Raw genomic sequence first — 10,327 nt, 5'->3', positions numbered from 1 at the left:
TAAAATGATTCACACCTGGGGAGATCTTGGTCAGAGGCAGAGAGGGTTAAAGGTTGGTGATATGGGGTACCCAGTATCATTAGGGATGTTTGAGGACATCTGTGATTTGGCCCATGTGCCATATATGACAAAGAGGGAAGGTAATTTTTACTTTCGTGTCCAAGAAATTAAAATGGCTACCATTGGTAGAAAAACTAATCTATACCACCATCCTTTTCTGTTTGGGACTAGAAGACTAAAGGGCGTCTGAAAGGAGAATTTCTTCGTATTCTCAACCCTTCATACTGCAAGAATTTGTTTTTTAATGTGAAGAATTAAAATGTTTTAGCTTGTAAATTGTTTTGAAAATTTTAGCTGCGTTTACTTTATTTTTTTCCCCCTAATGAAAGTATTCTCCTTGAATTTCACCTGGATTCTAAATGATCTTTGGAGTTTTATACTGAAAGGCTGAGAAGGAAAACAGAATAAAGTAGCAACCACCAGTTCAGAGAAGCAAAAGTCCTTAGTGGGAGGATGGGGGTGGTGGAGAGAAGACAGACCAGGACAGGAAATTAAACGCCAGTGAGGACATTTTTTCCCCTTAGGTTTTAGAAATGGTGATTTATCATTATAGCTGTAGAAAGCAAACTTTCAGCTGCTCATTCTCTTTACTAAAACCAAGACCCTGTACTATTTGTGTCTTCTTTAGCTTGTATTTCTTCTCATCATCTGTCTTGAGTCTGCTTTGCAACTTGTTTGTTATCGCTGTTTCAGATCACTAGAGTACTATATAATGAATTCTTAGAGTCCTGGCATGTGCTTATATTTAGCTTTAAAAAAAAAAGGCTAGAATTCTTTGTATATTGGAAATGCAAGATTAGGAATTTAGGGAAATGATGAGAATTATTATATGTTTGCTAGAGGCACGTAATGGAATGATTACACTATATATAAATCACATAAAATAGGAAATAGAGTCATTTGTTTGAAAGATATACAAGTCTTATATTGACCACAAATGTATTATTGCTTCTATGTCACGTGAAACCTAAACATTCCTAACTTAGCCTGGGCTCCTCTGAAAGTAGAGCCTGAACCAAAGGTTTAAGTGCAAATATTCATGGGGGAGTGAGATCCAGGACTCACTAGTGATGGACAGGGTTGCAAAGCAGGGAAGGAGGGAGACCCAAAACGAGTATGCAATGTTGAGTCATCCGCAACTGTGAGCAACTGGTTACTTGATCCCCCAGGTCCGCCTGAGGAGCTGAATGAAATGGGTTTCAGAACCTTCCATTTGGTAGCGGTGGTGGGAAAAAGACAGAAGCATTTATTAATCAGTTCCTATCCCCACTGGTCAAAACTTGACCCCATGGGTGTTAATTGCCCCTCTCCCTAGTCTCAACAGAGAAGCCCTGGGGTGCGAGGCAGGAGGTTTGCTGGAGGAGAGGCTCTTCTGGTTATACCTGTGTGAGGCTAGTTGGAGTCTGTGCAAAACCAGTTGCTATAGTGAGTGTTGGAATAAACGAAAGGTGAACAGAAAGAATCTGATACAGGTCACAGGGGTATTGGACACATCCCCCACCTCACTGTGTTATAGGTGTGATATAGTTACACTAATATGTTTACCAGAATCTTGCTGCATCCAAGCTCCAGCTGGCTCACTTGGGAACTCTAGGACTTTGCATAGACTTTCCCAAGTGTTGAGGAAGTCTCCAAAGGGTGCCTGATCAAAGCTCTTGTGGGACTGCTGACTGCAAAACTCTTGACCTCTGCTCTGCTGCCAATTCCCCATCTGACTCCAGAGCTGTCAATCCTACTTCTTTTTCAAGAGTTCGTCAGTCTCTTGTGAAGTGGGAAGACTGTCAGGCCTCAGGAGAATTGCTTGGATCCATGGAACATTATAGAACTTACTGCGCCTCCTGTTTCTCTGTGCAAACCTAAGACGCCCAGCCACCGTGTAACCCCAGGGTGCTCATGTGCCTCCAGGAGAGCTGAGGGGAAATGGTTCATGTGCCAGCTGCCGTGACATACCCAGAACCTGACTCTGCTTACACTCTGAAGGGCATTCCAGCTGATCGTGTCCGGTTTGTCAGATTACTTTCCCTGATGGTTAATGTAATTTTGGTGTGTGGGTGCATGTGGGGGAGGAGGAGACTTGAAATCTGCCTTCTGTTCCCCTCTCATTCTTCATTTCCATTCCTCTCCTATCCTGCCGACTCTCCCAGATTTGGCTCTACTCTCTGATCCCCAGTCTCATAGATATGGCTTGAGATTTTCTCCAGGATTCTCCTAAGTCCTCATGTAAATTGAGAGTGCAAATAGATACTTGGGTGGGGTTTGGGTGTTGCCTAATTCCACACACCGGAGATATACAAATCTTGGCTCTGGCCCAGCTGGGATCTTCTCCCCATTACAAGTTATATCTCTTATCTCTACAGTCCTGAGGACTCTATTGATCATTCTACAAATCGAGCTGAAGAAAATCTTTATGAATATATTCGATTTAGAATGAAATAATCTTTTCTTCTAAATGCAGGTGATCCAAATTCAAAGGAAAAAAGAAGGACATGTGTTTTGACTGAAGCGCTAACAATCTTCAGTTAAGTGAAGAACCTTAAGTGAGTATCAGCCAAGTCTTGGCAATCTCTTTGTGGCCGTAGTGATAGGGGTCACTTCAACAGTCTTACTTCACTGCTGAAGAATTTGAGGCATAGGCAACTTCAAATATATCCTAGCTTAGTGGTTCTCAAGCTTGACCTTGCATCACTATTACTTGGAGGGTTTGTTAAAACACTGATTGCTGGGCCGCATGCTTTCTTATTCTGATTCATGACAGGAACAGGGCCTGAGAATTTTCATTTCTAACAATTTCTCTGGTGGTGCTGATGCTGCTGGTCCAAGGACCACACTTTGAGAACGGCTGGTTTGCTGGGTAAAAGTAATTTTAGACTGAAGTCGGATGACTATTTTGGCTTCTTTCTTCCAGGCCACAGCTTGTATCATGGTCATTTCCCCTATTAAGAGGGGGTTTAATATAACTGGTCATTTTCAACTAGATTTTAATTGTGTACTTTCTGTATTAAGTAGATAAAAGATTAGAAAGCAGGTAGAACATCCACTTGCAAACCAAAAAGGCTATTTTGGGGGAAGAATTCCTATTGTTCTATATCAAGGGTTGGCAAACAATGTCCCTGGCCAAATCTGGCCCACTGTCTGTTTTTGTAAATAAAGTTTTATTGGAACAGAGCACACATTCGTTTCTGTGTTGTTGATGGCTGCTTTCGCGCTGTAACAGCAGAGTTGAGTATGCAGCAGAGACCGTATGACGCACAAAGGCTAGAATATTTACTATCTGGCCCTTTACAGAAAACATTTCCCTGTTTTGGTCTATAGATTCCTCTGAGCAACTGTTCGCTGGTTTAGGGAAGCTTTTCTCTTGAAACCCAGCAATAAGCAACATCAGTTTTCTTGAGCAGATATGAAACTTCAATCCTAACACTTTCTTCCGCCCTTCCTCAACCCTTCTCCCTTAACATGGAAAGTGGCCCAATAAGTGAAATGAAACTTGGCCTGATCAGCAATATTTAGAAAGTGGAAGGTGAAAGTGTTGACATCTGCTTGTATTTTGTGGTCCGAGCTTCTGTGGCAGCATGTGATATGGAGAGAGTATTCTGGTCAGCCAGGAATCTCACATTTTGTGAAATATTGTCTCGTGTTATCTGACTTTAGTTGGATTAATGCCTAATAAGAAATGCAGTTTGATAAAAGATCTGCATTCCTTCCTACACAGTGGCTTCCCAGGTGAACTCTGCCTTCAGTTTTGATAATTTCAGTAAGTTTGAGTGTCTGTTGTATATTCAATATCTGTATGTAAACATCAGTAAACACACGTATATTTTCAGGCGTATGTGTATTTTAATCCACAGGCAGGCTCATCTTACCTTTTTTTCCTCTGCCTCCTTTCTGATCTTATCTGCTCCTCTGCAGTTGGCTCACATCCCCAGAGAAGCGGATGCCAAGACAGGATTAGAAGTCTAAGAGATTTATTAGGGGAAATGTCTGGGAAGGATTAAGGTGAGGAAGCAGGAGTGGTTGGGAGAACCTTTACTCTGCAATGCAGATCTGACTGGAGGAAAGGAAGGGGCTTACATCGGAAGGCTCAGACTGCAGCACAGGGCTCAGAAAGTTGTGGCCGGGTGGACGAGGAGTCCTTGTGCAAAAGTCGGAAGGTCGTGTGTGCCACAGGAATTGGTCAGCACTAGGAGCCCCAGTCATTGGTTGGGGGCAGCCAGGAAAACATGTCCCCAGCCCCAATGTGGTGGTGGATTCACAGGGGTAGCAGCTGAGCTGGTCAGTGGATATGCAATATGCTGCCCACAACAGGAGCTCTGAGTGGCGCATTTTCATAGCCACCTCACTCTTAGATCTCTTATATCTTGCCACCACAGTTATCATTTTTTAAAACAGAAAAGCAACCACAGACCTATGATGGTTCCCTTTTCCTTGCAGAATAAAGTCTGGGTCACTTAAGGCACTCTGCCATCTGACCCCATCTGCCTTTCCAGCCTTTTCTCCACCACACACGTAAGGTTGCCTGAAGGTGCCCTGCATGTCACTGTCTTGGACATTTTGCCCACATGGCTCCCTTCTCTTCACACGCCCTCCTTCTCTCAGCCACTCATTGAGATCTTACTTGCTTTAAAAACATTTCTCCACAGAACCATAACTGAAATTAACAGCTCCCTCCTTGAATGTCTAATTTACTTAGGAAACATTATTTGAAGTTAAATGCTGAATGTTGTGAAGAGTACAAGGATGAAGCAGATATGGATTCTGCTCTGAAGGATTAACTTTAATAGGAAAAGTGATGTCCCATAAACACTATATTAACAGGAGAAAGTAGGAAAAGTCATAAGCTGGGTACAGAGAACCCGTGGTGGGAGTTAAGAAGAGGGAAATATTACCTTCACAGTAGAGGAATCCTCTATGCGAGGTGAGCCTTAAAGAATCAGTAGGATTTGGCATGAGGAAATGAGGGGGGAAGGGAATTCCAGATTAAAAGAATAATAGGGGTATAGGCGTGAGTTTCCGTAGAACAACTTTGATGACTAGCCTCAAACTGCATGTAAGACCCATTAGAAGAGTGTGAAATAAATTTAGTGGTCCTCTTTTCAGCAAAACAAAAACAAAAACAAAACCCCCCCAAAACAGAAAAGAATCAGAACAAATTGAGTAGGATGCAGAATGTTTGCAGTTCATGGCATGTAGTAAAGGAATTATTATGTGAAATTATATATGTATATATTTCCATATATATAGTGGGTCACTGCATGAATATATTTCTTACTGTGTGGCAAGCTTTTGTCGTCTTTGAGTTTATTCAGTAGTACGTATTTATGGAGCATCTCTTATTCGCTGGCCACTGGCAAAGTCCTGGATTTATAGTGCTGAAGAAAACTGACATAGCTTCAGCCTTCTTGGAGATTATGATCCAGGACATTGGTACTCAAACTTTAGTGGCTTCAGAAACACCTGGAAGAATTAATAAAACACAGATTGCTTCCGAGTTTCTCATTCAGCAGGTCCGAGGTGGGGCCTGGGAATTTGCATTTCTAACAAGTTCTCAATCGATGCTAAAGAAGCTGGGAGGGGACCACATTAGACACTGGTCTAGTGGGTTCCCATATAAACACAAATAAATACACGATGGCAAATTGTGATGAGTGTTGGGAAGGAGAAGAGCAGGGAACTACGAGAGAAAATAACTGGGAAACCTATTTTATATTGGATGGTCAGAGACGGTGTCTCTGAGAAAGTGCAAGACCAGCATGGTCAGTGACCCAGAGGGACTGAAAGCATGAAGGAAAGAAGGGTTTGAAATGAGACGGAGAAGTAGGGGTGGGGGCTGAATCATGCAGGATCTTGTCCCGTGATATTCAACTTGGGATGTGCGTATTCCCGGGGTGCACAAAGACTTCCTAAGGGGTGTGCAGGCACATGTGGTTTTAAGAGAATCATATTCCTTATGTGCTTTCCTCACACGGATCTGCCCTGGTGGTGCTCACTTACCTTTCCAACCTCTTTACGAATAAAGGCACACTTACCTCCTAGTGAATCTTGTTAGGAGGTCTTGTCCTAGGTTGTTAAATCACTTGGGGGACAAACAAGGAGTAACTCAAAATCATGACCTTGGTGTTGAAAAAGTGAATGACTCATCACAGGATTAAAAACAAAATCTGTTCTCAAGGCAACTGGTCTCTAGCTCTTGGCTTTCAACAAAATTGAACAAGGCTCTCACTAAGCTGTCAGCAGGTAGGGCATTAAAAATAATTTTTGATGATGGATCACTTTGTCATTTTGGTATGAAGGAGCCCCTAGAATTTAATGTCACATACTGTCACTATATTACAAACTTTCATGTCCTCTATTTATTTAGGTGGATAAAACAAGCGCTTTCTCAGTGGTTACCTCTATAAAAATGAAAAATTGGGAAAACAATTGACTCTGAAAACTGCCACAGTTTAGCGTTAAGTAATATCAGATCATGGATACATGAATTAATTGGGATAGAAAACAATGTTGTTGAATTCATTCAGATTCATTTCTAATACAGTATATTTTATATATTTAATAATTATCTATCAGAGTTATAATATATTTATGTTCTGTTGACCAGCTGTCTACTTGTAATAAATATAACACTAATTTTAACCAGAATGATATTTAACATTTAGAACATTATGGCCACAGGAAAATTTTTTAGATTTCTTTCTTTCTCTCTGCATGTACATCTACAGTCTATTATCTATCTATTTATATATCTCTCTGTATGGGTAGCAGGGACATATTATATATGTACATAAATATATAGCAGGAAAATATTTAATGTACATATAGTATAGAGAAGCATAATAAAATGATCAACAAAAAGACTTTGAAGCAGAAAAATCTATAAGGATAACTGTCTACAGTAAGTATAATGGAAATATGAGTTTAAAGAGAAAGTAAATTAATGTCTGCAGGGGGCCCTCAGATACAGAAGGAAGGCTCCATGACTGTCTGAAACACTGGACTAGAGGCTTGTGGTCATGGGAGGAGCTTTTCGGAGACAGGATATCAGCCTCTGGAAGAGTGGAGACAGAAGTCAGGGCTGCGAGCATGAGGTCTGGCCTGTGGGGGCTCCCCTTCTTGTCTTAGCTGTTATTCTCCTCTTGAATTTTGAGTAGTTATAACTGCCTCCTTCTACTGATTCTCCTTCTCCACCTCTCTTACTTTTTTTCCTCTTCCCTTCCTACAATATCCCCTTCGTTCTCCTCCTGCTTCCTCCACCGCAAAAAAGGCCAAATGAGTGTAGGATGGTGATAAACATCAGGGAGGCTGGGATGGAGAAAAAACATTGGATGTGGTTAAGTTTGTGGAGGGTCTTTTTTAGGTGGGGGAGGGGAAGGTGGGGTAGTGAGACAAGTAATTGCAAAGGAGAAGCCATGTCGTGTCTGTTTGTCTTTCCACTTTAAGCTCTAAGATGGGTTACTGGCTAGAGAAGCTTGGGAGGACTGCCGCTCTAGCCCTTGGATAGGGCAAGTGGGAGAGCCATCCTGGCCTCTGCCCTTTCCAGAGATGGGACGATTTTCTCTTCAGAGAAGGGAACTGGCAGAAAACAATCTGAACTGAGAAGTGGGCGAGTTGGACTCAGCCCACGCTCTGCCACTTTTTCTGTGACCTTGGGAGAAATGTCTAGACTCTTGATGCCCAATTCGTAAAGGAAAAAAATTGACTAAAGTGAGCTGTACATTTTCTCCCTACTCCAAAATTAATGTTTATGAGTTACAAGAATTGGAAAGAGTTTACAAAAGCCCAGTAATTTTTGTTTTCCCTCTTCATGCTTAAAGAGAAAAATTACAGTGAACTTTCCAGTTCATCGTTAGAAAAAAAAGGAAGAAAGGGCATCTTTTCTCTTCTCTTTGAGAAACATCAAGATCTACTTTGCCCTCTAATAGTCGCCTGGGTAGAATTTTCCATCTTAGCACAAAGCAGCTCGACCTGGTTTCAACTAATCCCTTCTCTGAATACCCCTAATTTAACAAGAGGAACTGGAAGAGTCAGACAGTGTGTGGGAAGACCGAAGAAAATAAGGAAGGTATAGAAACCACTAGAGATGGAGATCAGTTAAACATTCTGGCAAATTGTCACGGTGTACTGCTCATGCTGAATGGTTAGGCAGTTGGGAAGGTAGTTAAGAGAATGGCTCTAAATGCTTCATCTAATTGCAAGCAGCTGTCGATTAGTGGAGCTTGACCAACTGTTTTTAATTCCACTCATTGGTGATGAAGAGAACAAGACTTTTAAGGGAAACCGGCAGGGGCTGTGTGTGTGCGTGTGCGCGGGTGTGTGTGTACATACATGAAGTTCCTTACACTTTTTTTAGAGGCATAGATTGCAGTTAACTACTAAGAGATGCTCTTTGAAACCACTGCAGTCTTTCATGATAATGATTTTCCCAAATTTTACCAACGTTTGTTGAGCTTTGGCGGGAGGCAAACTTCTCTGTTATCCAAATTCTGGAATGATTCATCCCCCGATGGTGATTGACTGAATGGCTGTGCCAATACGGAAGCAATGGTTGTTCAATGTGGGCAGTAAATCTAAAATAAGAGAAAATAATGCCATTTAAGAGTCTTCTCCTTTGGAATGTTTCATTTCACTTTTTGAATTGGGAAATAGTAAATATAAGAAAGTAGAAAATTGTGGCTAGTCTCCCGTAGTTGTAAAACCTGCTACAAATGATCAAATTTGAGAGTTTCCTGGAAGATAAAGTTTTGAGTAGCCCAGTCTAATCAGCCTGATACCTCTTTGGATATAGTTATGCTTCTTTATTTTCTTTTTCCTAACAAGATTAGCCAAATTTCCTAATATTTATTTTATTTGCTTTCATTTCTTGCCATACATTTAAAAAACAGTTATTTTAGTGGTTCTGTATGGCAAACTGGAGAGACCATTGACTTGACTGACAGCAAGGCTTCCGTGAAACCAGAAAGGCCTTGAAGTTCTAACAGTAGCTGTCTAACTGGTCTGAAAAGAGGTATAAAGAGACAATGGGCAGAAACTCTCGGGAAGAGAGGGGCTACACTCTTTCACTGCCAATTACCATCCGTTTTATATTCTGAATTTCAGTGCCCTGAAAGAGAAAGTAAATTTCCTATGTACATATGTAAAGATTTATCAACAAGGGTATTCTTCACAGGATTGTTTACAATAGCACAAAATTAGAAATATCCTAAATGTTTACAATGGACATTAGTTAAATAATTTATGGTGTTCATACGCAGACATAAAAATACTGTGGAAGAATATACAAATGACATAGGGAAATGGTCATAATATACTAGGTGAAAAATCAGGATCGAAATCATATGTTTAAAATTGTGCGGTGTGCATGCATATGAAAAGCCAACATTAAAACAGAACAAAATGGAACCAGTAGCAATGGGATTACTGTAAGCGATTTTTATTATTTGTGGTTTTTCTGCATTTTCTAAATTTCTTCTAAAGAATATGTATTACTTGTACAGTTAGGAAAAAACCCCTTATTTTAAAATGAATTTCCCCAAATGTCAATTCTTATAAAGGATTTTATTCCTTGTCAGGCTGAAGCTAAGGGGGAGATTCATGTCCGGTGAGGGAGAAAAAAAAATCAAGAGGGACAGCACTCAATAAACACCTAATTTTGTTTCTGATCTCGTGCCTGTTTGAAGTGCTCACACTTGTTTTGACTCAGCTAGATAAGTCAGCTCCTCTAAAACAGTCACAATTTCCACCAGCTGTTTTGGATGTTTGAGGTTATGTTTTTGTTTTAGTGAACTTCACTGCCTATGCCTTGAGCTAGCTGATGAACAATTGTAAAGGAAGTCTTTGAGGCCGACTCAGAGGAAAGCTGCTAATCTCATGACATCCACAAGGATTTGAAAAGGCAGCTCCATCTGTGCTGTTTCTGTTTTTCTTCTGTGGCAGGTTTCTTGATGTCAGAAAGATGGGCTGCTTCTGGGGTCCAGCGGTTGGATGGAGAGTCAGTGACCACAAGTGATGCTGAGAGACTCCTCAGGAGGCAAGAGGCGTGTTTAATCACAAAGATGTGAGTACCCTGTGCTGGGTACGCTTACAAACCTTTCCTGGGTTCTGTTTCCCATGTCATTATTCTTTTCCACGCGCTTAGGTTTTGCGAGTGCTCTGGCAGGAAGCTATTTATCACAGAAAGCCACCAAAGGAGGGCTGCTGTCGTCTTTGCCCAAGACCTCTGAGACTTTCCTCTGAGTGAGAAGCCAGGGGGTTCTCATCGCATGATGTGGCAGAG

The 10,327-nt window shown here is 41.2% G+C and overlaps 1 long non-coding RNA gene across 3 annotated transcripts in view; it reads left to right on the top strand.

Moving 5' to 3' along the window:
* The first annotated feature begins 1,807 nt into the window (after positions 1 to 1,807).
* LOC123280444 (uncharacterized) overlaps positions 1,808 to 10,327 on the top strand; it is a 51,158-nt gene continuing 42,638 nt past the window's right edge. For all 3 annotated transcript variants that reach the window (XR_011497684.1, XR_011497686.1, XR_011497685.1), the window contains exons 1-3: positions 1,808 to 2,063; positions 2,516 to 2,597; positions 9,988 to 10,108. This is a non-coding gene — a long non-coding RNA (uncharacterized lncRNA). The remainder of the gene's footprint in view (positions 2,064 to 2,515; positions 2,598 to 9,987; positions 10,109 to 10,327) is intronic.

This window comes from Equus asinus, chromosome 24 (assembly GCF_041296235.1).
Source record: "Equus asinus isolate D_3611 breed Donkey chromosome 24, EquAss-T2T_v2, whole genome shotgun sequence".
NCBI classification, from domain to species: Eukaryota; Metazoa; Chordata; class Mammalia; order Perissodactyla; family Equidae; genus Equus; species Equus asinus.
This window is presented reverse-complemented; position numbering and strand designations above follow the sequence as displayed.